Consider the following 18,533-nt stretch of genomic DNA (forward strand, 5'->3'; position numbering starts at 1 on the left):
AAAGCCGAAAAATTAAAAATAAATATTATCAAAAAATAAAAAAGCGGGCAAAAAATAAAAGGGGTGCAACACGAGGACTTCCCAGGGGGTCACCCATCCTAGTACTACTCTCGCCCAAACACGCTTAACTGCGGAGTTCTGATGGGATCCGGTGCATTAGTGCTGGTATGATCGCACCCATGACTCGCCCATCGAAACTCCCTTTTATGACAAAGCAGCAGACCTCGACGGCCTGAGACATTCGCGCCGCCGGGGCCGTTCTGGCGTAGGATTCAACGCGCTGGTCCCGCTATGCGGCATGGCACCGCCAGTCTCCGGACTCAGTTTATTTTCGGGGGAAAAAAATTATCCGAAGAAAAAAAGCCAAAAGCCGAAAAATTAAAAATAAATATTATCAAAAAATAAAAAAGCGGGCAAAAAATAAAAGGGGTGCAACACGAGGACTTCCCAGGGGGCCACCCATCCTAGTACTACTCTCGCCCAAGCATGCTTAACTGCGGAGTTCTGATGGGATCCGGTGCATTAGTGCTAGTATGATCGCACCCATGACATGCCCTTCGAAACTCCCTTTTATGACAAAGCAGCAGACCTCGATGGCCCGAGACATTCGCGCCGCCGGGGACGTTCTGGCGTAGGATTCAACACGCTGGTCCTGCTATGCGGCATGGCACCGCGAGTCCCCGGACTCAGTTTATTTTCGGGGGAAAAAATTATCCGAAGAGAAAAAGCCAAAAGCCGAAAAATTTAAAATAAATATTATCAAAAAATAAAAAAGCGGGCAAAAAATAAAAAGGGTGCAACACGAGGACTTCCCAGGGGGTCACCCATCCTAGTACTACTCTCGCCCAAGCACGCTTAACTGCGGAGTTCTGATGGGATTCGGTGCATTAGTGCTGGTATGATCGCACCCATGACATGCCCATCGAAACTCCCTTTTATGACAAAGCAGCAGGCCTCGACGGCCCGAGACATTCGCGCCGCCGGGGCCGTTCTGGCGAAGGATTCAACGCGCTGGTCCCGCTATGCGGCATGGCACCGCCAGTCTCCGGACTCAGTTTATTTTCGGGGGAAAAAAATTATCCGAAGAGAAAAAGCCAAAAGCCGAAAAATTAAAAATAAATATTATCAAAAAATAAAAAAACGGGAAAAAAATATAAGGGGTGCAGCACGAGGACTTCCCGGGGGGTCACCCATCCTAGTACTACTCTCGCCCAAGCCCGCTTAACTGCGGAGTTCTGATGGGATCCGATGCATTAGTGCTGGTATGATCGCACCCATGACATGCCCTTCGAAACTCCCTTTTATGACAAAGTAACAGACCTCGACGGCCCGAGACATTCGCATCGCCGGGGCCGTTCTGGCGTAGGATTCAACGCGCTGGTCCCGCTATGCGGCATGGCACCGCCAGTCTCCGGACTCAGTTTATTTTCGGGGGAAAAAAATTATCCGAAGAGGAAAAACCAAAAGCCGAAAAATTAAAAATAAATATTATCAAAAAATAAAAAAGCGGGCAAAAAATAAAAGGGGTGCAACACGAGGACTTCCCGGGGGTCACCCATCCTAGTACTAATCTCGCCCAAGCACGCTTAACTGCGGAGTTCTGATGGGATCTAGTGCATTAGTGCTGGTATGATCGCACCCATGACATGCCCATCGAAACTCCCTTTTATGACAAAGCAGCAGACCTCGACGACCCGAGACATTCGCGCCGCCGGGGCCGTTCTGGCGTAGGATTCAACGCGCTGGTCCCGCTATGCGGCATGGCACCGCCAGTCTCCGGACTCAGTTTATTTTCGGAGGAAAAAAATTATCCGAAGAGGAAAAGCCAAAAGCCAAAAAATTAAAAATAAATATTATCAAAAAATAAAAAAGCGGGCAAAAAATAAAAGGGGTGCAACACGAGGACTTCCCAGGGGGTCACCCATCCTAGTACTACTCTCGCCCAAGCACGCTTAACTGTGGAGTTCTGATGGGATCCGGTGCATTAGTGCTGGTATGATCGCACCCATGACATGCCCTTCGAAACTCCCTTTTATGACAAAGCAGCAGACCTCGATGGCCCGAAACATTCGCGCCGCCGAGGCCGTTCTGGCGTAGGATTCAACACGCTGGTCCCGCTATGCGGCATGGCACCGCGAGTCTCCGGACTCAGTTTATTTTCGGAAAAAAAAATTATCCGAAGAGAAAAAGCCAAAAGCCGAAAAATTAAAAATAAATATTATCAAAAATAAAAAAGCGGGCAAAAAATAAAAGGGGTGCAACACGAGGACTTCCCGGGGGTCACCCATCCTAGTACTACTCTCGCCCAAACACGCTTAACTGCGGAGTTCTGATGGAATCCGGTGCATTAGTGCTGGTATGGTCGCACCCATGACTCGCCCATCGAAACTCCCTTTTATGACAAAGCAGCAGACCTCGACGGCCCGAGACATTCGCGCCGCCGGGGCCGTTCTGGCGTAGGATTCAACGCGCTGGTCCCGCTATGCGGCCTGGCACCGCCAGTCTCCGGACTTAGTTTATTTTCGGGGGAAAAAAATTATCCGAAGAGGAAAAGCCAAAAGCCGAAAAATTAAAAATAAATATTATCAAAAAATAAAAAAACGGGCAAAAAATATAAGGGGTGCAACACGAGGACTTCCCAGGGGGTCACCCATCCTAGTACTACTCTCGCCCAAGGCCGCTTAACTGCGGAGTTCTGATGGGATCCGGTGCATTAGTGCTGGTATGATCGCACCCATGACATGCCCTTCGAAACTCCCTTTTATGACAAAGCAACAGACCTCGACGGCCCGAGACATTCGCGCCGCCGGGGCCGTTCTGGCGTAGGATTCAACGCGCTGGTCCCGCTATGCGGCATGGCACCGCCAGTCTCCGGACTCAGTTTATTTTCGGGGGAAAAAAATTATCCGAAGAGGAAAAACCAAAAGCCGAAAAATTAAAAATAAATATTATCAAAAAATAAAAAAGCGGGCAAAAAATAAAAGGGGTGCAACAAGAGGACTTCCCGGGGGTCACCCATCCTAGTACTAATCTTGCCCAAGCATGCTTAACTGCGGAGTTCTGATGGGATCCGGTGCATTTGTGTTGGTATGATCGCACCCATGACATGCCCATCGAAACTTCCTTTTATGACAAAGCAGCACTCCTCGACGGCCCGAGACATTCGCGCCGCCGGGGCCGTTCTGGCGTAGGATTCAACGCGCTGGTCCCGCTATGCGGCATGGCACCGCCAGTCTCCGGACTCAGTTTATTTTCGGAGGAAAAAAATTATCCGAAGAGGAAAAGCCAAAAGCCAAAAAATTAAAAATAAATATTATCAAAAAATAAAAAAGCGGGCAAAAAATAAAAGGGGTGCAACACGAGGACTTCCCCGGGGGTCACCCATCCTAGTACTACTCTCGCCCAAGCACGCTTAACGGCGGAGTTCTGATGGGATCCGGTGCATTAGTGCTGGTATGATCGCACCCATGACATGCCCTTCGAAACTCCCTTTTATGACAAAGCAGCAGACCTCGATGGCCCGAAACATTCGCGCCGCCGAGGCCGTTCTGGCGTAGGATTCAACACGCTGGTCCCGCTATGCGGCATGGCACCGCGAGTCTCCGGACTCAGTTTATTTTCGGGAAAAAAAATTATCCGAAGAGAAAAAGCCAAAAGCCAAAAAATTAAAAATAAATATTATCAAAAAATAAAAAAGCGGGCAAAAAATAAAAGGGGTGCAATACGAGGACTTCCCAGGGGGTCACCCATCCTAGTACTACTCTCGCCCAAACACGCTTAACTGCGGAGTTCTGATGGGATCCGGTGCATTAGTGCTGGTATGGTCGCACCCATGACTCGCCCATCGAAACTCCCTTTTATGACAAAGCAGCAGACCTCGACGGCCCGAGACATTCGCGCCGCCGGGGCCGTTCTGGCGTAGGATTCAACGCGCTGGTCCCGCTATGCGGCATGGCACCGCCAGTCTCCGGACTCAGTTTATTTTCGGAGGAAAAAAATTATCCGAAGAGGAAAAGCCAAAAGCCAAAAAATTAAAAATAAATATTATCAAAAAATAAAAAAGCGGGCAAAAAATAAAAGGGGTGCAACACGAGGACTTCCCAGGGGGTCACCCATCCTAGTACTACTCTCGCCCAAGCACGCTTAACTGCGGAGTTCTGATGGGATCCGGTGCATTAGTGCTGGTATGATCGCACCCATGACATGCCCTTCGAAACTCCCTTTTATGACAAAGCAGCAGACCTCGATGGCCCGAAACATTCGCGCCGCCGAGGCCGTTCTGGCGTAGGATTCAACACGCTGGTCCCGCTATGCGGCATGGCACCGCGAGTCTCCGGACTCAGTTTATTTTCGGGAAAAAAAATTATCCGAAGAGAAAAAGCCAAAAGCCGAAAAATTAAAAATAAATATTATCAAAAAATAAAAAAGCGGGCAAAAAATAAAAGGGGTGCAACACGAGGACTTCCCAGGGGGTCACCCATCCTAGTACTACTCTCGCCCAAACACGCTTAACTGCGGAGTTCTGATGGGATCCGGTGCATTAGTGCTGGTATGATCGCACCCATGACTCGCCCATCGAAACTCCCTTTTATGACAAAGCAGCAGACCTCGACGGCCTGAGACATTCGCGCCGCCGGGGCCGTTCTGGCGTAGGATTCAACGCGCTGGTCCCGCTATGCGGCATGGCACCGCCAGTCTCCGGACTCAGTTTATTTTCGGGGGAAAAAAATTATCCGAAGAAAAAAAGCCAAAAGCCGAAAAATTAAAAATAAATATTATCAAAAAATAAAAAAGCGGGCAAAAAATAAAAGGGGTGCAACACGAGGACTTCCCAGGGGGCCACCCATCCTAGTACTACTCTCGCCCAAGCACGCTTAACTACGGAGTTCTGATGGGATCCGGTGCATTAGTGCTAGTATGATCGCACCCATGACATGCCCTTCGAAACTCCCTTTTATGACAAAGCAGCAGACCTCGATGGCCCGAGACATTCGCGCCGCCGGGGACGTTCTGGCGTAGGATTCAACACGCTGGTCCCGCTATGCGGCATGGCACCGCGAGTCCCCGGACTCAGTTTATTTTCGGGGGAAAAAATTATCCGAAGAGAAAAAGCCAAAAGCCGAAAAATTAAAAATAAATATTATCAAAAAATAAAAAAGCGGGCAAAAAATAAAAAGGGTGCAACACGAGGACTTCCCAGGGGGTCACCCATCCTAGTACTATTCTCGCCCAAGCACGCTTAACTGCGGAGTTCTGATGGGATCCGGTGCATTAGTGCTGGTATGATCGCACCCATGACATGCCCATCGAAACTCCCTTTTATGACAAAGCAGCAGACCTCGACGGCCCGAGACATTCGCGCCGCCGGGGCCGTTCTGGCGAAGGATTCAACGCGCTGGTCCCGCTATGCGGCATGGCACCGCCAGTCTCCGGACTCAGTTTAATTTCGGGGGAAAAAAATTATCCGAAGAGAAAAAGCCAAAAGCCGAAAAATTAAAAATAAATATTATCAAAAAATAAAAAAATGGAAAAAAAATATAAGGGGTGCAACACGAGGACTTCCCGGGGGTCACCCATCCTAGTACTACTCTCGCCCAAGCCCGCTTAACTGCGGAGTTCTGATGGGATCCGATGCATTAGTGCTGGTATGATCGCACCCATGACATGCCCTTCGAAACTCCCTTTTATGACAAAGTAACAGACCTCGACGGCCCGAGACATTCGCATCGCCGGGGCCGTTCTGGCGTAGGATTCAACGTGCTGGTCCCGCTATGCGGCATGGCACCGCCAGTCTCCGGACTCAGTTTATTTTCGGAGGAAAAAAATTATCCGAAGAGGAAAAGCCAAAAGCCAAAAAATTAAAAATAAATATTATCAAAAAATAAAAAAGCGGGCAAAAAATAAAAGGGGTGCAACACGAGGACTTCCCAGGGGGTCACCCATCCTAGTACTACTCTCGCCCAAGCACGCTTAACTGCGGAGTTCTGATGGGATCCGGTGCATTAGTGCTGGTATGATCGCACCCATGACATGCCCTTCGAAACTCCCTTTTATGACAAAGCAGCAGACCTCGATGGCCCGAAACATTCGCACCGCCGAGGCCGTTCTGGCGTAGGATTCAACACGCTGGTCCCGCTATGCGGCATGGCACCGCGAGTCTCCGGACTCAGTTTATTTTCGGAAAAAAAAATTATCCGAAGAGAAAAAGCCAAAAGCCGAAAAATTAAAAATAAATATTATCAAAAAATAAAAAAGCGGGCAAAAAATAAAAGGGGTGCAACACGAGGACTTCCCAGGGGGTCACCCATCCTAGTACTACTCTCGCCCAAACACGCTTAACTGCGGAGTTCTGATGGGATCCGGTGCATTAGTGCTGGTATGGTCGCACCCATGACTCGCCCATCGAAACTCCCTTTTATGACAAAGCAGCAGACCTCGACGGCCCGAGACATTCGCGCCGCCGGGGCTGTTCTGGCGTAGGATTCAACGCGCTGGTCCCGCTATGCGGCATGGCACCGCCAGTCTCCGGACTCAGTTTATTTTCGGGGGAAAAAAATTATCCGAAGAGGAAAAACCAAAAGCCGAAAAATTAAAAATAAATATTATCAAAAAATAAAAAAGCGGGCAAAAAATAAAAGGGGTGCAACAAGAGGACTTCCCGGGGGTCACCCATCCTAGTACTAATCTTGCCCAAGCACGCTTAACTGCGGAGTTCTGATGGGATCCGGTGCATTAGTGCTGGTATGATCGCACCCATGACATGCCCATCGAAACTTCCTTTTATGACAAAGCAGCAGACCTCGACGGCCCGAGACATTCGCGCCGCCGGGGCCGTTCTGGCGTAGGATTCAACGCGCTGGTCCCGCTATGCGGCCTGGCACCGCCAGTCTCCGGACTTAGTTTATTTTCGGGGGAAAAAAATTATCCGAAGAGGAAAAGCCAAAAGCCGAAAAATTAAAAATAAATATTATCAAAAAATAAAAAAACGGGCAAAAAATATAAGGGGTGCAACACGAGGACTTCCCAGGGGGTCACCCATCCTAGTACTACTCTCGCCCAAGCCCGCTTAACTGCGGAGTTCTGATGGGATCCGGTGCATTAGTGCTGGTATGATCGCACCCATGACATGCCCTTCGAAACTCCCTTTTATGACAAAGCAACAGACCTCGACGGCCCGAGACATTCGCGCCGCCGGGGCCGTTCTGGCGTAGGATTCAACGCGCTGGTCCCGCTATGCGGCATGGCACCGCCAGTCTCCGGACTCAGTTTATTTTCGGGGGAAAAAAATTATCCGAAGAGGAAAACCCAAAAGCCGAAAAATTAAAAATAAATATTAACAAAAAATAAAAAAGCGGGCAAAAAATAAAAGGGGTGCAACACGAGGACTTCCCGGGGGTCACCCATCCTAGTACTAATCTCGCCCAAGCACGCTTAACTGCGGAGTTCTGATGGGATCTGGTGCATTAGTGCTGGTATGATCGCACCCATGACATGCCCATCGAAACTCCCTTTTATGACAAAGCAGCAGACCTCGACGACCCGAGACATTCGCGCCGCCGGGGCCGTTCTGGCGTAGGATTCAACGCGCTGGTCCCGCTATGCGGCATGGCACCGCCAGTCTCCGGACTCAGTTTATTTTCGGAGGAAAAAAATTATCCGAAGAGGAAAAGCCAAAAGCCAAAAAATTAAAAATAAATATTATCAAAAAATAAAAAAGCGGGCAAAAAATAAAAGGGGTGCAACACGAGGACTTCCCAGGGGGTCACCCATCCTAGTACTACTCTCGCCCAAGCACGCTTAACTGCGGAGTTCTGATGGGATCCGGTGCATTAGTGCTGGTATGATCGCACCCATGACATGCCCTTCGAAACTCCCTTTTATGACAAAGCAGCAGACCTCGATGGCCCGAAACATTCGCACCGCCGAGGCCGTTCTGGCGTAGGATTCAACACGCTGGTCCCGCTATGCGGCATGGCACCGCGAGTCTCCGGACTCAGTTTATTTTCGGAAAAAAAAATTATCCGAAGAGAAAAAGCCAAAAGCCGAAAAATTAAAAATAAATATTATCAAAAAATAAAAAAGCGGGCAAAAAATAAAAGGGGTGCAACACGAGGACTTCCCAGGGGGTCACCCATCCTAGTACTACTCTCGCCCAAACACGCTTAACTGCGGAGTTCTGATGGGATCCGGTGCATTAGTGCTGGTATGGTCGCACCCATGACTCGCCCATCGAAACTCCCTTTTATGACAAAGCAGCAGACCTCGACGGCCCGAGACATTCGCGCCGCCGGGGCTGTTCTGGCGTAGGATTCAACGCGCTGGTCCCGCTATGCGGCATGGCACCGCCAGTCTCCGGACTCAGTTTATTTTCGGGGGAAAAAAATTATCCGAAGAGGAAAAACCAAAAGCCGAAAAATTAAAAATAAATATTATCAAAAAATAAAAAAGCGGGCAAAAAATAAAAGGGGTGCAACAAGAGGACTTCCCGGGGGTCACCCATCCTAGTACTAATCTTGCCCAAGCACGCTTAACTGCGGAGTTCTGATGGGATCCGGTGCATTAGTGCTGGTATGATCGCACCCATGACATGCCCATCGAAACTTCCTTTTATGACAAAGCAGCAGACCTCGACGGCCCGAGACATTCGCGCCGCCGGTGCCGTTCTGGCGTAGGATTCAACGCGCTGGTCCCGCTATGCGGCCTGGCACCGCCAGTCTCCGGACTTAGTTTATTTTCGGGGGAAAAAAATTATCCGAAGAGGAAAAGCCAAAAGCCGAAAAATTAAAAATAAATATTATCAAAAAATAAAAAAACGGGCAAAAAATATAAGGGGTGCAACACGAGGACTTCCCAGGGGGTCACCCATCCTAGTACTACTCTCGCCCAAGCCCGCTTAACTGCGGAGTTCTGATGGGATCCGGTGCATTAGTGCTGGTATGATCGCACCCATGACATGCCCTTCGAAACTCCCTTTTATGACAAAGCAACAGACCTCGACGGCCCGAGACATTCGCGCCGCCGGGGCCGTTCTGGCGTAGGATTCAACGCGCTGGTCCCGCTATGCGGCATGGCACCGCCAGTCTCCGGACTCAGTTTATTTTCGGGGGAAAAAAATTATCCGAAGAGGAAAACCCAAAAGCCGAAAAATTAAAAATAAATATTAACAAAAAATAAAAAAGCGGGCAAAAAATAAAAGGGGTGCAACACGAGGACTTCCCGGGGGTCACCCATCCTAGTACTAATCTCGCCCAAGCACGCTTAACTGCGGAGTTCTGATGGGATCTGGTGCATTAGTGCTGGTATGATCGCACCCATGACATGCCCATCGAAACTCCCTTTTATGACAAAGCAGCAGACCTCGACGACCCGAGACATTCGCGCCGCCGGGGCCGTTCTGGCGTAGGATTCAATGCGCTGGTCCCGCTATGCGGCATGGCACCGCCAGTCTCCGGACTCAGTTTATTTTCGGAGGAAAAAAATTATCCGAAGAGGAAAAGCCAAAAGCCAAAAAATTAAAAATAAATATTATCAAAAAATAAAAAAGCGGGCAAAAAATAAAAGGGGTGCAACACGAGGACTTCCCAGGGGGTCACCCATCCTAGTACTACTCTCGCCCAAGCACGCTTAACTGCGGAGTTCTGATGGGATCCGGTGCATTAGTGCTGGTATGATCGCACCCATGACATGCCCTTCGAAACTCCCTTTTATGACAAAGCAGCAGACCTCGATGGCCCGAAACATTCGCACCGCCGAGGCCGTTCTGGCGTAGGATTCAACACGCTGGTCCCGCTATGCGGCATGGCACCGCGAGTCTCCGGACTCAGTTTATTTTCGGAAAAAAAAATTATCCGAAGAGAAAAAGCCAAAAGCCGAAAAATTAAAAATAAATATTATCAAAAAATAAAAAAGCGGGCAAAAAATAAAAGGGGTGCAACACGAGGACTTCCCAGGGGGTCACCCATCCTAGTACTACTCTCGCCCAAACACGCTTAACTGCGGAGTTCTGATGGGATCCGGTGCATTAGTGCTGGTATGGTCGCACCCATGACTCGCCCATCGAAACTCCCTTTTATGACAAAGCAGCAGACCTCGACGGCCCGAGACATTCGCGCCGCCGGGGCTGTTCTGGCGTAGGATTCAACGCGCTGGTCCCGCTATGCGGCATGGCACCGCCAGTCTCCGGACTCAGTTTATTTTCGGGGGAAAAAAATTATCCGAAGAGGAAAAACCAAAAGCCGAAAAATTAAAAATAAATATTATCAAAAAATAAAAAAGCGGGCAAAAAATAAAAGGGGTGCAACAAGAGGACTTCCCGGGGGTCACCCATCCTAGTACTAATCTTGCCCAAGCACGCTTAACTGCGGAGTTCTGATGGGATCCGGTGCATTAGTGCTGGTATGATCGCACCCATGACATGCCCATCGAAACTTCCTTTTATGACAAAGCAGCAGACCTCGACGGCCCGAGACATTCGCGCCGCCGGTGCCGTTCTGGCGTAGGATTCAACGCGCTGGTCCCGCTATGCGGCCTGGCACCGCCAGTCTCCGGACTTAGTTTATTTTCGGGGGAAAAAAATTATCCGAAGAGGAAAAGCCAAAAGCCGAAAAATTAAAAATAAATATTATCAAAAAATAAAAAAACGGGCAAAAAATATAAGGGGTGCAACACGAGGACTTCCCAGGGGGTCACCCATCCTAGTACTACTCTCGCCCAAGCCCGCTTAACTGCGGAGTTCTGATGGGATCCGGTGCATTAGTGCTGGTATGATCGCACCCATGACATGCCCTTCGAAACTCCCTTTTATGACAAAGCAACAGACCTCGACGGCCCGAGACATTCGCGCCGCCGGGGCCGTTCTGGCGTAGGATTCAACGCGCTGGTCCCGCTATGCGGCATGGCACCGCCAGTCTCCGGACTCAGTTTATTTTCGGGGGAAAAAAATTATCCGAAGAGGAAAACCCAAAAGCCGAAAAATTAAAAATAAATATTAACAAAAAATAAAAAAGCGGGCAAAAAATAAAAGGGGTGCAACACGAGGACTTCCCGGGGGTCACCCATCCTAGTACTAATCTCGCCCAAGCACGCTTAACTGCGGAGTTCTGATGGGATCTGGTGCATTAGTGCTGGTATGATCGCACCCATGACATGCCCATCGAAACTCCCTTTTATGACAAAGCAGCAGACCTCGACGACCCGAGACATTCGCGCCGCCGGGGCCGTTCTGGCGTAGGATTCAACGCGCTGGTCCCGCTATGCGGCATGGCACCGCCAGTCTCCGGACTCAGTTTATTTTCGGAGGAAAAAAATTATCCGAAGAGGAAAAGCCAAAAGCCAAAAAATTAAAAATAAATATTATCAAAAAATAAAAAAGCGGGCAAAAAATAAAAGGGGTGCAACACGAGGACTTCCCAGGGGGTCACCCATCCTAGTACTACTCTCGCCCAAGCACGCTTAACTGCGGAGTTCTGATGGGATCCGGTGCATTAGTGCTGGTATGATCGCACCCATGACATGCCCTTCGAAACTCCCTTTTATGACAAAGCAGCAGACCTCGATGGCCCGAAACATTCGCACCGCCGAGGCCGTTCTGGCGTAGGATTCAACACGCTGGTCCCGCTATGCGGCATGGCACCGCGAGTCTCCGGACTCAGTTTATTTTCGGAAAAAAAAATTATCCGAAGAGAAAAAGCCAAAAGCCGAAAAATTAAAAATAAATATTATCAAAAAATAAAAAAGCGGGCAAAAAATAAAAGGGGTGCAACACGAGGACTTCCCAGGGGGTCACCCATCCTAGTACTACTCTCGCCCAAACACGCTTAACTGCGGAGTTCTGATGGGATCCGGTGCATTAGTGCTGGTATGGTCGCACCCATGACTCGCCCATCGAAACTCCCTTTTATGACAAAGCAGCAGACCTCGACGGCCCGAGACATTCGCGCCGCCGGGGCTGTTCTGGCGTAGGATTCAACGCGCTGGTCCCGCTATGCGGCATGGCACCGCCAGTCTCCGGACTCAGTTTATTTTCGGGGGAAAAAAATTATCCGAAGAGGAAAAACCAAAAGCCGAAAAATTAAAAATAAATATTATCAAAAAATAAAAAAGCGGGCAAAAAATAAAAGGGGTGCAACAAGAGGACTTCCCGGGGGTCACCCATCCTAGTACTAATCTTGCCCAAGCACGCTTAACTGCGGAGTTCTGATGGGATCCGGTGCATTAGTGCTGGTATGATCGCACCCATGACATGCCCATCGAAACTTCCTTTTATGACAAAGCAGCAGACCTCGACGGCCCGAGACATTCGCGCCGCCGGTGCCGTTCTGGCGTAGGATTCAACGCGCTGGTCCCGCTATGCGGCCTGGCACCGCCAGTCTCCGGACTTAGTTTATTTTCGGGGGAAAAAAATTATCCGAAGAGGAAAAGCCAAAAGCCGAAAAATTAAAAATAAATATTATCAAAAAATAAAAAAACGGGCAAAAAATATAAGGGGTGCAACACGAGGACTTCCCAGGGGGTCACCCATCCTAGTACTACTCTCGCCCAAGCCCGCTTAACTGCGGAGTTCTGATGGGATCCGGTGCATTAGTGCTGGTATGATCGCACCCATGACATGCCCTTCGAAACTCCCTTTTATGACAAAGCAACAGACCTCGACGGCCCGAGACATTCGCGCCGCCGGGGCCGTTCTGGCGTAGGATTCAACGCGCTGGTCCCGCTATGCGGCATGGCACCGCCAGTCTCCGGACTCAGTTTATTTTCGGGGGAAAAAAATTATCCGAAGAGGAAAACCCAAAAGCCGAAAAATTAAAAATAAATATTAACAAAAAATAAAAAAGCGGGCAAAAAATAAAAGGGGTGCAACACGAGGACTTCCCGGGGGTCACCCATCCTAGTACTAATCTCGCCCAAGCACGCTTAACTGCGGAGTTCTGATGGGATCTGGTGCATTAGTGCTGGTATGATCGCACCCATGACATGCCCATCGAAACTCCCTTTTATGACAAAGCAGCAGACCTCGACGACCCGAGACATTCGCGCCGCCGGGGCCGTTCTGGCGTAGGATTCAACGCGCTGGTCCCGCTATGCGGCATGGCACCGCCAGTCTCCGGACTCAGTTTATTTTCGGAGGAAAAAAATTATCCGAAGAGGAAAAGCCAAAAGCCAAAAAATTAAAAATAAATATTATCAAAAAATAAAAAAGCGGGCAAAAAATAAAAGGGGTGCAACACGAGGACTTCCCAGGGGGTCACCCATCCTAGTACTACTCTCGCCCAAGCACGCTTAACTGCGGAGTTCTGATGGGATCCGGTGCATTAGTGCTGGTATGATCGCACCCATGACATGCCCTTCGAAACTCCCTTTTATGACAAAGCAGCAGACCTCGATGGCCCGAAACATTCGCACCGCCGAGGCCGTTCTGGCGTAGGATTCAACACGCTGGTCCCGCTATGCGGCATGGCACCGCGAGTCTCCGGACTCAGTTTATTTTCGGAAAAAAAAATTATCCGAAGAGAAAAAGCCAAAAGCCGAAAAATTAAAAATAAATATTATCAAAAAATAAAAAAGCGGGCAAAAAATAAAAGGGGTGCAACACGAGGACTTCCCAGGGGGTCACCCATCCTAGTACTACTCTCGCCCAAACACGCTTAACTGCGGAGTTCTGATGGGATCCGGTGCATTAGTGCTGGTATGGTCGCACCCATGACTCGCCCATCGAAACTCCCTTTTATGACAAAGCAGCAGACCTCGACGGCCCGAGACATTCGCGCCGCCGGGGCTGTTCTGGCGTAGGATTCAACGCGCTGGTCCCGCTATGCGGCATGGCACCGCCAGTCTCCGGACTCAGTTTATTTTCGGGGGAAAAAAATTATCCGAAGAGGAAAAACCAAAAGCCGAAAAATTAAAAATAAATATTATCAAAAAATAAAAAAGCGGGCAAAAAATAAAAGGGGTGCAACAAGAGGACTTCCCGGGGGTCACCCATCCTAGTACTAATCTTGCCCAAGCACGCTTAACTGCGGAGTTCTGATGGGATCCGGTGCATTAGTGCTGGTATGATCGCACCCATGACATGCCCATCGAAACTTCCTTTTATGACAAAGCAGCAGACCTCGACGGCCCGAGACATTCGCGCCGCTGGTGCCGTTCTGGCGTAGGATTCAACGCGCTGGTCCCGCTATGCGGCCTGGCACCGCCAGTCTCCGGACTTAGTTTATTTTCGGGGGAAAAAAATTATCCGAAGAGGAAAAGCCAAAAGCCGAAAAATTAAAAATAAATATTATCAAAAAATAAAAAAACGGGCAAAAAATATAAGGGGTGCAACACGAGGACTTCCCAGGGGGTCACCCATCCTAGTACTACTCTCGCCCAAGCCCGCTTAACTGCGGAGTTCTGATGGGATCCGGTGCATTAGTGCTGGTATGATCGCACCCATGACATGCCCTTCGAAACTCCCTTTTATGACAAAGCAACAGACCTCGACGGCCCGAGACATTCGCGCCGCCGGGGCCGTTCTGGCGTAGGATTCAACGCGCTGGTCCCGCTATGCGGCATGGCACCGCCAGTCTCCGGACTCAGTTTATTTTCGGGGGAAAAAAATTATCCGAAGAGGAAAACCCAAAAGCCGAAAAATTAAAAATAAATATTAACAAAAAATAAAAAAGCGGGCAAAAAATAAAAGGGGTGCAACACGAGGACTTCCCGGGGGTCACCCATCCTAGTACTAATCTCGCCCAAGCACGCTTAACTGCGGAGTTCTGATGGGATCTGGTGCATTAGTGCTGGTATGATCGCACCCATGACATGCCCATCGAAACTCCCTTTTATGACAAAGCAGCAGACCTCGACGACCCGAGACATTCGCGCCGCCGGGGCCGTTCTGGCGTAGGATTCAACGCGCTGGTCCCGCTATGCGGCATGGCACCGCCAGTCTCCGGACTCAGTTTATTTTCGGAGGAAAAAAATTATCCGAAGAGGAAAAGCCAAAAGCCAAAAAATTAAAAATAAATATTATCAAAAAATAAAAAAGCGGGCAAAAAATAAAAGGGGTGCAACACGAGGACTTCCCAGGGGGTCACCCATCCTAGTACTACTCTCGCCCAAGCACGCTTAACTGCGGAGTTCTGATGGGATCCGGTGCATTAGTGCTGGTATGATCGCACCCATGACATGCCCTTCGAAACTCCCTTTTATGACAAAGCAGCAGACCTCGATGGCCCGAAACATTCGCACCGCCGAGGCCGTTCTGGCGTAGGATTCAACACGCTGGTCCCGCTATGCGGCATGGCACCGCGAGTCTCCGGACTCAGTTTATTTTCGGAAAAAAAAATTATCCGAAGAGAAAAAGCCAAAAGCCGAAAAATTAAAAATAAATATTATCAAAAAATAAAAAAGCGGGCAAAAAATAAAAGGGGTGCAACACGAGGACTTCCCAGGGGGTCACCCATCCTAGTACTACTCTCGCCCAAACACGCTTAACTGCGGAGTTCTGATGGGATCCGGTGCATTAGTGCTGGTATGGTCGCACCCATGACTCGCCCATCGAAACTCCCTTTTATGACAAAGCAGCAGACCTCGACGGCCCGAGACATTCGCGCCGCCGGGGCTGTTCTGGCGTAGGATTCAACGCGCTGGTCCCGCTATGCGGCATGGCACCGCCAGTCTCCGGACTCAGTTTATTTTCGGGGGAAAAAAATTATCCGAAGAGGAAAAACCAAAAGCCGAAAAATTAAAAATAAATATTATCAAAAAATAAAAAAGCGGGCAAAAAATAAAAGGGGTGCAACAAGAGGACTTCCCGGGGGTCACCCATCCTAGTACTAATCTTGCCCAAGCACGCTTAACTGCGGAGTTCTGATGGGATCCGGTGCATTAGTGCTGGTATGATCGCACCCATGACATGCCCATCGAAACTTCCTTTTATGACAAAGCAGCAGACCTCGACGGCCCGAGACATTCGCGCCGCCGGTGCCGTTCTGGCGTAGGATTCAACGCGCTGGTCCCGCTATGCGGCCTGGCACCGCCAGTCTCCGGACTTAGTTTATTTTCGGGGGAAAAAAATTATCCGAAGAGGAAAAGCCAAAAGCCGAAAAATTAAAAATAAATATTATCAAAAAATAAAAAAACGGGCAAAAAATATAAGGGGTGCAACACGAGGACTTCCCAGGGGGTCACCCATCCTAGTACTACTCTCGCCCAAGCCCGCTTAACTGCGGAGTTCTGATGGGATCCGGTGCATTAGTGCTGGTATGATCGCACCCATGACATGCCCTTCGAAACTCCCTTTTATGACAAAGCAACAGACCTCGACGGCCCGAGACATTCGCGCCGCCGGGGCCGTTCTGGCGTAGGATTCAACGCGCTGGTCCCGCTATGCGGCATGGCACCGCCAGTCTCCGGACTCAGTTTATTTTCGGGGGAAAAAAATTATCCGAAGAGGAAAACCCAAAAGCCGAAAAATTAAAAATAAATATTAACAAAAAATAAAAAAGCGGGCAAAAAATAAAAGGGGTGCAACACGAGGACTTCCCGGGGGTCACCCATCCTAGTACTAATCTCGCCCAAGCACGCTTAACTGCGGAGTTCTGATGGGATCTGGTGCATTAGTGCTGGTATGATCGCACCCATGACATGCCCATCGAAACTCCCTTTTATGACAAAGCAGCAGACCTCGACGACCCGAGACATTCGCGCCGCCGGGGCCGTTCTGGCGTAGGATTCAACGCGCTGGTCCCGCTATGCGGCATGGCACCGCCAGTCTCCGGACTCAGTTTATTTTCGGAGGAAAAAAATTATCCGAAGAGGAAAAGCCAAAAGCCAAAAAATTAAAAATAAATATTATCAAAAAATAAAAAAGCGGGCAAAAAATAAAAGGGGTGCAACACGAGGACTTCCCAGGGGGTCACCCATCCTAGTACTACTCTCGCCCAAGCACGCTTAACTGCGGAGTTCTGATGGGATCCGGTGCATTAGTGCTGGTATGATCGCACCCATGACATGCCCTTCGAAACTCCCTTTTATGACAAAGCAGCAGACCTCGATGGCCCGAAACATTCGCACCGCCGAGGCCGTTCTGGCGTAGGATTCAACACGCTGGTCCCGCTATGCGGCATGGCACCGCGAGTCTCCGGACTCAGTTTATTTTCGGAAAAAAAAATTATCCGAAGAGAAAAAGCCAAAAGCCGAAAAATTAAAAATAAATATTATCAAAAAATAAAAAAGCGGTCAAAAAATAAAAGGGGTGCAACACGAGGACTTCCCAGGGGGTCACCCATCCTAGTACTACTCTCGCCCAAACACGCTTAACTGCGGAGTTCTGATGGGATCCGGTGCATTAGTGCTGGTATGGTCGCACCCATGACTCGCCCATCGAAACTCCCTTTTATGACAAAGCAGCAGACCTCGACGGCCCGAGACATTCGCGCCGCCGGGGCTGTTCTGGCGTAGGATTCAACGCGCTGGTCCCGCTATGCGGCATGGCACCGCCAGTCTCCGGACTCAGTTTATTTTCGGGGGAAAAAAATTATCCGAAGAGGAAAAACCAAAAGCCGAAAAATTAAAAATAAATATTATCAAAAAATAAAAAAGGGGCAAAAAATATAAGGGGTGCAACAAGAGGACTTCCCGGGGGTCACCCATCCTAGTACTAATCTTGCCCAAGCACGCTTAACTGCGGAGTTCTGATGGGATCCGGTGCATTAGTGCTGGTATGATCGCACCCATGACATGCCCATCGAAACTTCCTTTTATGACAAAGCAGCAGACCTCGACGGCCCGAGACATTCGCGCCGTCGGGGCCGTTCTGGCGTAGGATTCAACGCGCTGGTCCCGCTATGCGGCCTGGCACCGCCAGTCTCCGGACTTAGTTTATTTTCGGGGGAAAAAAATTATCCGAAGAGGAAAAGCCAAAAGCCGAAAAATTAAAAATAAATATTATCAAAAAATAAAAAAAGGGGCAAAAAATATAAGGGGTGCAACACGAGGACTTCCCAGGGGGTCACCCATCCATGTACTACTCTCGCCCAAGCCCGCTTAACTGCGGAGTTTTGATGGGATCCGGTGCATTAGTGCTGGTATGATCGCACCCATGACATGCCCTTCGAAACTCCCTTTTATGACAAAGCAACAGACCTCGACGGCCCGAGACATTCGCGCCGCCGGGGCCGTTCTGGCGTAGGATTCAACGCGCTGGTCCCGCTATGCGGCATGGCACCGCCAGTCTCCGGACTCAGTTTATTTTCGGGGGAAAAAAATTATCCGAAGAGGAAAAACCAAAAGCCGAAAAATTAAAAATAAATATTATCAAAAAATAAAAAAGCGGGCAAAAAATAAAAGGGGTGCAACAAGAGGACTTCCCGGGGGTCACCCATCCTAGTACTAATCTTGCCCAAGCACGCTTAACTGCGGAGTTCTGATGGGATCCGGTGCATTAGTGCTGGTATGATCGCACCCATGACATGCCCATCGAAACTTCCTTTTATGACAAAGCAGCAGACCTCGACGGCCCGAGACATTCGCGCCGCCGGGGCCGTTCTGGC

The 18,533-nt window shown here is 49.4% G+C and overlaps 49 non-coding genes and 2 pseudogenes across 49 annotated transcripts; all 51 read right to left on the bottom strand.

Moving 5' to 3' along the window:
* Positions 1–60: 60 nt before the first annotated feature.
* LOC149766024 (5S ribosomal RNA) lies at positions 61–179 on the bottom strand. Its single transcript, XR_016401062.1, has one exon. It is a non-coding gene; the product is annotated as a 5S ribosomal RNA (ribosomal RNA).
* A 247-nt stretch (positions 180–426) lies between these two features.
* LOC149766025 (5S ribosomal RNA) lies at positions 427–545 on the bottom strand. The gene has a single exon (XR_016406894.1). It is a non-coding gene; the product is annotated as a 5S ribosomal RNA (ribosomal RNA).
* Positions 546–791: 246 nt separating this feature from the next.
* Positions 792–910, bottom strand: LOC149766026 (5S ribosomal RNA). The gene has a single exon (XR_016404631.1). It is a non-coding gene; the product is annotated as a 5S ribosomal RNA (ribosomal RNA).
* Positions 911–1,157: 247 nt separating this feature from the next.
* Positions 1,158–1,276, bottom strand: LOC149766027 (5S ribosomal RNA). Its single transcript, XR_016408706.1, has one exon. It is a non-coding gene; the product is annotated as a 5S ribosomal RNA (ribosomal RNA).
* A 247-nt stretch (positions 1,277–1,523) lies between these two features.
* Positions 1,524–1,641, bottom strand: LOC149766028 (5S ribosomal RNA). Its single transcript, XR_016408911.1, has one exon. It is a non-coding gene; the product is annotated as a 5S ribosomal RNA (ribosomal RNA).
* A 247-nt stretch (positions 1,642–1,888) lies between these two features.
* LOC149766029 (5S ribosomal RNA) lies at positions 1,889–2,007 on the bottom strand. Its single transcript, XR_016403238.1, has one exon. It is a non-coding gene; the product is annotated as a 5S ribosomal RNA (ribosomal RNA).
* A 245-nt stretch (positions 2,008–2,252) lies between these two features.
* On the bottom strand, positions 2,253–2,370 carry LOC149766030 (5S ribosomal RNA). Its single transcript, XR_016407668.1, has one exon. It is a non-coding gene; the product is annotated as a 5S ribosomal RNA (ribosomal RNA).
* Positions 2,371–2,617: 247 nt separating this feature from the next.
* Positions 2,618–2,736, bottom strand: LOC149766031 (5S ribosomal RNA). The gene has a single exon (XR_016406523.1). It is a non-coding gene; the product is annotated as a 5S ribosomal RNA (ribosomal RNA).
* A 247-nt stretch (positions 2,737–2,983) lies between these two features.
* Positions 2,984–3,101, bottom strand: LOC149766032 (5S ribosomal RNA; annotated as a pseudogene).
* A 247-nt stretch (positions 3,102–3,348) lies between these two features.
* On the bottom strand, positions 3,349–3,467 carry LOC149766033 (5S ribosomal RNA). The gene has a single exon (XR_016404173.1). It is a non-coding gene; the product is annotated as a 5S ribosomal RNA (ribosomal RNA).
* A 246-nt stretch (positions 3,468–3,713) lies between these two features.
* Positions 3,714–3,832, bottom strand: LOC149766034 (5S ribosomal RNA). The gene has a single exon (XR_016402224.1). It is a non-coding gene; the product is annotated as a 5S ribosomal RNA (ribosomal RNA).
* Positions 3,833–4,079: 247 nt separating this feature from the next.
* Positions 4,080–4,198, bottom strand: LOC149766035 (5S ribosomal RNA). Its single transcript, XR_016411445.1, has one exon. It is a non-coding gene; the product is annotated as a 5S ribosomal RNA (ribosomal RNA).
* Positions 4,199–4,444: 246 nt separating this feature from the next.
* Positions 4,445–4,563, bottom strand: LOC149766036 (5S ribosomal RNA). The gene has a single exon (XR_016401063.1). It is a non-coding gene; the product is annotated as a 5S ribosomal RNA (ribosomal RNA).
* Positions 4,564–4,810: 247 nt separating this feature from the next.
* LOC149766037 (5S ribosomal RNA) lies at positions 4,811–4,929 on the bottom strand. The gene has a single exon (XR_016404174.1). It is a non-coding gene; the product is annotated as a 5S ribosomal RNA (ribosomal RNA).
* A 246-nt stretch (positions 4,930–5,175) lies between these two features.
* LOC149766038 (5S ribosomal RNA) lies at positions 5,176–5,294 on the bottom strand. The gene has a single exon (XR_016400640.1). It is a non-coding gene; the product is annotated as a 5S ribosomal RNA (ribosomal RNA).
* A 247-nt stretch (positions 5,295–5,541) lies between these two features.
* On the bottom strand, positions 5,542–5,659 carry LOC149766039 (5S ribosomal RNA). The gene has a single exon (XR_016408926.1). It is a non-coding gene; the product is annotated as a 5S ribosomal RNA (ribosomal RNA).
* Positions 5,660–5,906: 247 nt separating this feature from the next.
* On the bottom strand, positions 5,907–6,025 carry LOC149766040 (5S ribosomal RNA). Its single transcript, XR_016411447.1, has one exon. It is a non-coding gene; the product is annotated as a 5S ribosomal RNA (ribosomal RNA).
* Positions 6,026–6,271: 246 nt separating this feature from the next.
* LOC149766041 (5S ribosomal RNA) lies at positions 6,272–6,390 on the bottom strand. Its single transcript, XR_016412934.1, has one exon. It is a non-coding gene; the product is annotated as a 5S ribosomal RNA (ribosomal RNA).
* A 247-nt stretch (positions 6,391–6,637) lies between these two features.
* On the bottom strand, positions 6,638–6,755 carry LOC149766042 (5S ribosomal RNA). Its single transcript, XR_016408478.1, has one exon. It is a non-coding gene; the product is annotated as a 5S ribosomal RNA (ribosomal RNA).
* A 247-nt stretch (positions 6,756–7,002) lies between these two features.
* Positions 7,003–7,121, bottom strand: LOC149766043 (5S ribosomal RNA). Its single transcript, XR_016402872.1, has one exon. It is a non-coding gene; the product is annotated as a 5S ribosomal RNA (ribosomal RNA).
* Positions 7,122–7,368: 247 nt separating this feature from the next.
* On the bottom strand, positions 7,369–7,486 carry LOC149766044 (5S ribosomal RNA). The gene has a single exon (XR_016407743.1). It is a non-coding gene; the product is annotated as a 5S ribosomal RNA (ribosomal RNA).
* Positions 7,487–7,733: 247 nt separating this feature from the next.
* On the bottom strand, positions 7,734–7,852 carry LOC149766045 (5S ribosomal RNA). The gene has a single exon (XR_016411448.1). It is a non-coding gene; the product is annotated as a 5S ribosomal RNA (ribosomal RNA).
* Positions 7,853–8,098: 246 nt separating this feature from the next.
* Positions 8,099–8,217, bottom strand: LOC149766046 (5S ribosomal RNA). The gene has a single exon (XR_016412935.1). It is a non-coding gene; the product is annotated as a 5S ribosomal RNA (ribosomal RNA).
* Positions 8,218–8,464: 247 nt separating this feature from the next.
* Positions 8,465–8,582, bottom strand: LOC149766047 (5S ribosomal RNA). Its single transcript, XR_016408480.1, has one exon. It is a non-coding gene; the product is annotated as a 5S ribosomal RNA (ribosomal RNA).
* Positions 8,583–8,829: 247 nt separating this feature from the next.
* LOC149766048 (5S ribosomal RNA) lies at positions 8,830–8,948 on the bottom strand. The gene has a single exon (XR_016402873.1). It is a non-coding gene; the product is annotated as a 5S ribosomal RNA (ribosomal RNA).
* A 247-nt stretch (positions 8,949–9,195) lies between these two features.
* LOC149766049 (5S ribosomal RNA) lies at positions 9,196–9,313 on the bottom strand. The gene has a single exon (XR_016407745.1). It is a non-coding gene; the product is annotated as a 5S ribosomal RNA (ribosomal RNA).
* A 247-nt stretch (positions 9,314–9,560) lies between these two features.
* LOC149766050 (5S ribosomal RNA) lies at positions 9,561–9,679 on the bottom strand. The gene has a single exon (XR_016411449.1). It is a non-coding gene; the product is annotated as a 5S ribosomal RNA (ribosomal RNA).
* Positions 9,680–9,925: 246 nt separating this feature from the next.
* LOC149766051 (5S ribosomal RNA) lies at positions 9,926–10,044 on the bottom strand. Its single transcript, XR_016412936.1, has one exon. It is a non-coding gene; the product is annotated as a 5S ribosomal RNA (ribosomal RNA).
* A 247-nt stretch (positions 10,045–10,291) lies between these two features.
* LOC149766052 (5S ribosomal RNA) lies at positions 10,292–10,409 on the bottom strand. The gene has a single exon (XR_016408481.1). It is a non-coding gene; the product is annotated as a 5S ribosomal RNA (ribosomal RNA).
* A 247-nt stretch (positions 10,410–10,656) lies between these two features.
* LOC149766053 (5S ribosomal RNA) lies at positions 10,657–10,775 on the bottom strand. Its single transcript, XR_016402874.1, has one exon. It is a non-coding gene; the product is annotated as a 5S ribosomal RNA (ribosomal RNA).
* A 247-nt stretch (positions 10,776–11,022) lies between these two features.
* On the bottom strand, positions 11,023–11,140 carry LOC149766054 (5S ribosomal RNA). Its single transcript, XR_016407746.1, has one exon. It is a non-coding gene; the product is annotated as a 5S ribosomal RNA (ribosomal RNA).
* Positions 11,141–11,387: 247 nt separating this feature from the next.
* LOC149766055 (5S ribosomal RNA) lies at positions 11,388–11,506 on the bottom strand. The gene has a single exon (XR_016411450.1). It is a non-coding gene; the product is annotated as a 5S ribosomal RNA (ribosomal RNA).
* Positions 11,507–11,752: 246 nt separating this feature from the next.
* On the bottom strand, positions 11,753–11,871 carry LOC149766056 (5S ribosomal RNA). The gene has a single exon (XR_016412937.1). It is a non-coding gene; the product is annotated as a 5S ribosomal RNA (ribosomal RNA).
* Positions 11,872–12,118: 247 nt separating this feature from the next.
* LOC149766057 (5S ribosomal RNA) lies at positions 12,119–12,236 on the bottom strand. Its single transcript, XR_016408482.1, has one exon. It is a non-coding gene; the product is annotated as a 5S ribosomal RNA (ribosomal RNA).
* Positions 12,237–12,483: 247 nt separating this feature from the next.
* On the bottom strand, positions 12,484–12,602 carry LOC149766058 (5S ribosomal RNA). Its single transcript, XR_016402875.1, has one exon. It is a non-coding gene; the product is annotated as a 5S ribosomal RNA (ribosomal RNA).
* Positions 12,603–12,849: 247 nt separating this feature from the next.
* LOC149766059 (5S ribosomal RNA) lies at positions 12,850–12,967 on the bottom strand. Its single transcript, XR_016407747.1, has one exon. It is a non-coding gene; the product is annotated as a 5S ribosomal RNA (ribosomal RNA).
* A 247-nt stretch (positions 12,968–13,214) lies between these two features.
* Positions 13,215–13,333, bottom strand: LOC149766060 (5S ribosomal RNA). Its single transcript, XR_016411451.1, has one exon. It is a non-coding gene; the product is annotated as a 5S ribosomal RNA (ribosomal RNA).
* A 246-nt stretch (positions 13,334–13,579) lies between these two features.
* Positions 13,580–13,698, bottom strand: LOC149766061 (5S ribosomal RNA). The gene has a single exon (XR_016412938.1). It is a non-coding gene; the product is annotated as a 5S ribosomal RNA (ribosomal RNA).
* A 247-nt stretch (positions 13,699–13,945) lies between these two features.
* On the bottom strand, positions 13,946–14,063 carry LOC149766062 (5S ribosomal RNA). Its single transcript, XR_016408483.1, has one exon. It is a non-coding gene; the product is annotated as a 5S ribosomal RNA (ribosomal RNA).
* Positions 14,064–14,310: 247 nt separating this feature from the next.
* Positions 14,311–14,429, bottom strand: LOC149766063 (5S ribosomal RNA). The gene has a single exon (XR_016402876.1). It is a non-coding gene; the product is annotated as a 5S ribosomal RNA (ribosomal RNA).
* A 247-nt stretch (positions 14,430–14,676) lies between these two features.
* Positions 14,677–14,794, bottom strand: LOC149766064 (5S ribosomal RNA). Its single transcript, XR_016407748.1, has one exon. It is a non-coding gene; the product is annotated as a 5S ribosomal RNA (ribosomal RNA).
* Positions 14,795–15,041: 247 nt separating this feature from the next.
* LOC149766065 (5S ribosomal RNA) lies at positions 15,042–15,160 on the bottom strand. The gene has a single exon (XR_016411453.1). It is a non-coding gene; the product is annotated as a 5S ribosomal RNA (ribosomal RNA).
* Positions 15,161–15,406: 246 nt separating this feature from the next.
* On the bottom strand, positions 15,407–15,525 carry LOC149766066 (5S ribosomal RNA). The gene has a single exon (XR_016412939.1). It is a non-coding gene; the product is annotated as a 5S ribosomal RNA (ribosomal RNA).
* Positions 15,526–15,772: 247 nt separating this feature from the next.
* On the bottom strand, positions 15,773–15,890 carry LOC149766067 (5S ribosomal RNA). The gene has a single exon (XR_016408484.1). It is a non-coding gene; the product is annotated as a 5S ribosomal RNA (ribosomal RNA).
* A 247-nt stretch (positions 15,891–16,137) lies between these two features.
* LOC149766068 (5S ribosomal RNA) lies at positions 16,138–16,256 on the bottom strand. The gene has a single exon (XR_016402877.1). It is a non-coding gene; the product is annotated as a 5S ribosomal RNA (ribosomal RNA).
* Positions 16,257–16,503: 247 nt separating this feature from the next.
* On the bottom strand, positions 16,504–16,621 carry LOC149766069 (5S ribosomal RNA). The gene has a single exon (XR_016407749.1). It is a non-coding gene; the product is annotated as a 5S ribosomal RNA (ribosomal RNA).
* A 247-nt stretch (positions 16,622–16,868) lies between these two features.
* Positions 16,869–16,987, bottom strand: LOC149766070 (5S ribosomal RNA). The gene has a single exon (XR_016411454.1). It is a non-coding gene; the product is annotated as a 5S ribosomal RNA (ribosomal RNA).
* Positions 16,988–17,233: 246 nt separating this feature from the next.
* Positions 17,234–17,352, bottom strand: LOC149766071 (5S ribosomal RNA). The gene has a single exon (XR_016412940.1). It is a non-coding gene; the product is annotated as a 5S ribosomal RNA (ribosomal RNA).
* A 246-nt stretch (positions 17,353–17,598) lies between these two features.
* LOC149766072 (5S ribosomal RNA) lies at positions 17,599–17,716 on the bottom strand. The gene has a single exon (XR_016408485.1). It is a non-coding gene; the product is annotated as a 5S ribosomal RNA (ribosomal RNA).
* A 247-nt stretch (positions 17,717–17,963) lies between these two features.
* LOC149766073 (5S ribosomal RNA) lies at positions 17,964–18,082 on the bottom strand (annotated as a pseudogene).
* Positions 18,083–18,329: 247 nt separating this feature from the next.
* Positions 18,330–18,447, bottom strand: LOC149766074 (5S ribosomal RNA). Its single transcript, XR_016408486.1, has one exon. It is a non-coding gene; the product is annotated as a 5S ribosomal RNA (ribosomal RNA).
* Positions 18,448–18,533: the final 86 nt, after the last annotated feature.

The sequence above is a fragment of the Phoenix dactylifera genome, chromosome 4, assembly GCF_051530095.1.
Source record: "Phoenix dactylifera cultivar Ajwa chromosome 4, Ajwa_hap1_PhDact_Kaust_v1.1, whole genome shotgun sequence".
Lineage (NCBI taxonomy): Eukaryota > Viridiplantae > Streptophyta > Magnoliopsida > Arecales > Arecaceae > Phoenix > Phoenix dactylifera.